At 53.7% G+C, this 2,680-nt stretch overlaps 1 long non-coding RNA gene across 1 annotated transcript; it reads right to left on the reverse strand.

Moving 5' to 3' along the window:
- Positions 1-840: 840 nt before the first annotated feature.
- Positions 841-1,495, reverse strand: LOC123502838. The gene is made up of 2 exons (XR_006674235.1): positions 1,166-1,495; positions 841-1,065 (listed from the first exon to the last, which is right to left on the reverse strand). It is a non-coding gene; the product is annotated as an uncharacterized LOC123502838 (long non-coding RNA).
- Positions 1,496-2,680: the final 1,185 nt, after the last annotated feature.

The raw sequence follows: 2,680 nt of genomic DNA on the forward strand, positions 1-2,680 counted from the left end.
GGCCGGCAGTGAAAAGATGCAAGGCAGAAACCCTCCGAGTAGCAGTAGCGGCTGTGGGGCGGCTTTTGGATCACCAACTCCTACGTGTCACCATGATACCCAGGTTCTAGGTGGTTACACCCATGATGAGCTTCCCGTGATATGGGCTATGGTTACCAAACAGCTCTTCTTCCCTCATCTTGCTGGCGTAGGTAATGCAAGGTACACGCTCATTGCCGCTGCGACGACCTTCGGATAGTCAACACTGTGGCTGTAGACAGCAGCGGCACGTCACCTCGCCGCACGAAAACCTCCATCACGTAGATAAAACTTCCCGTTGCTGTTACCGCCTTTGCGCACGTCACGCCCGACGACAAGACACAGACGGACACCGGGCTGCGTAGACTGAGGGGTCGGTGGTGGCGTAGTGGCGTGGTGACTGGAGAGGTGAGATGTAGCGGGCGTGATGTCTGGAGTTAAACTGGTATAGCTGTCATTCTGAGCTATTGACCCTGCTTCGTTCTCGTCCCCTCCCTCTCCGCTGTGCTGTGGCTATGCTGTGCTGTGGCTGTAGAGTGGGGTGGTCCGCTAATTTCACAGCAGCGGCACGTCACCTCGCCGCACGAAAACCTCCATCACGTAGATAAAACTTCCCGTTGCTGTTACCGCCTTTGCTGATCACGCCCGACGACAAGACACAGACGGACACCGGGCTGCGTAGACTCGAGGGGTCGGTGGTGGCGTAGTGGCGTGGTGACTGGAGAGGTGAGATGTAGCGGGCGTGATGTCTGGAGTTAAACTGGTATAGCTGTCATTCTGAGCTATTGACCCTGCTTCGTTCTCGTCCTCTCTCCCTCTCCGCTGTGCTGTGGCTATGCTGTGCTGTGGCTGTAGAGTGGGGTGGGGTGGTCCGCTAATCTCACAGCAGCGGCACGTCACCTCGCCGCACGAAAAACCTCCATCACGTAGATAAAACTTCCCGTTGCTGTTACCGCCTTTGCTGCACGTCACGCCCGACGACAAGACACAGACGGACACCGGGCTGCGTAGACTCGAGGGGTCGGTGGTGGCGTAGTGGCGTGGTGACTGGAGAGGTGAGATGTAGCGGGCGTGATGTCTGGAGTTAAACTGGTATAGCTGTCATTCTGAGCTATTGACCCTGCTTCGTTCTCGTCCCTCCCCCAACCTCTCCGCTGTGCTGTGGCTATGCTGTGCTGTGGCTGTAGAGTGGGGTGGGGTGGTCCGCTAATCTCACAGCAGCGGCACGTCACCTCGCCGCACGAAAAACCTCCATCACGTAGATAAAACTTCCCGTTGCTGTTACCGCCTTTGCTGCACGTCACGCCCGACGACAAGACACAGACGGACACCGGGCTGCGTAGACTCGATCGGTGGTGGCGTAGTGGCGTGGTGACTGGAGAGGTGAGATGTAGCGGGCGTGATGTCTGGAGTTAAACTGGTATAGCTGTCATTCTGAGCTATTGACCCTGCTTCGTTCTCGTGTCCAACCTCTCCTGTGCTGTGGCTATGCTGTGCTGTGGCTGTAGAGTGGGGTGTGGCTTCACAGCAGTGGGTAGATAAAACTTCCCTTTGCTGCTGCTGCACGAGATTAGACACAGACACACCACTCTGCAGCCTCAGCACAGCATAGCCACAGCACTCTAGGCACATTTGTAGCATATACAACAATGATTTAGCGACCTTTTAGCGACTTTTCAAGGTGGAGCTGGTGACGTAGAATATTTTCATTTGGCAACTGACCACCACCACCACCACCACCACCAGACCTCCATTTCATCACCAGACACGAGACCTGGGGTGGGGGGAGAGGGAGAGAAAATGTTGTTCCGATAAGATATTCTTATTTTTCTTCTATTCTTTCCTGTCCTCTCTCTCACTCACTTACTCACTCACTCACTCACTCACTCTCCTGCCTGAATCCTGTCCTCCACCACCACCACCACCATCAGTTCATTCCTCCACCACGGACACAAACACGTCTTGAAGGAAGGTTAGTCCGCCGCCCAGAGTCACCTTGGCTGTCTGGCTGGCCACCCTGCGTGCCGCGGGACCAGACGAGCGGTGGAGGGGCGGCGGTCGGGGTTGCGGGTGTAACACTGTGTATGAATATTGTTTGTGTTTTAATTAAGGCGTGTACACACTTGTTGCATTTCCACGTATCGGATCACCGTTGCGTAGCAGTGTTGACAGGATAGTGCTTCACCGTTGCGTGTCAAAATATGACACAAAGTTACGCAACGGGTTCGATCCGCCATTTTTCGGTCTTTTGGCGTCAACTCAAAGGAATGATACACAACTCACCAACCTTCGTGTGTGTGTGTGTGTGTGTGTGTGTGTGTGTGTGTGTGTGGACGAGGAGCGTGGGATCGTCGCGTTGCATGTTCAGTGTTGTCGTGGACGGGCATGAATATTTGTTGCAATTTTGACCCCAATTGCAGACAAACTGAAAATCAGTTGTGTGTGGCCACAGACAACTGCACATTTGCACTCATGGCTACGGTCAGGAACAAACTGAATGACACTGTTGCATCACTCAACGATGATACACCACGCGGAGAGGCAAAAATGGCTACAATACCCTGTTGCATCGTATTGTATCACAGTGTGATACGCAACGATGAAACGATGCGTGGAAATTCAGTAAGTGTGTACACACCTTTAGAAAGTGTTGGTGGTGATG

This window comes from Portunus trituberculatus, chromosome 12 (assembly GCF_017591435.1).
Source record: "Portunus trituberculatus isolate SZX2019 chromosome 12, ASM1759143v1, whole genome shotgun sequence".
In the NCBI taxonomy this organism is placed as follows: Eukaryota; Metazoa; Arthropoda; class Malacostraca; order Decapoda; family Portunidae; genus Portunus; species Portunus trituberculatus.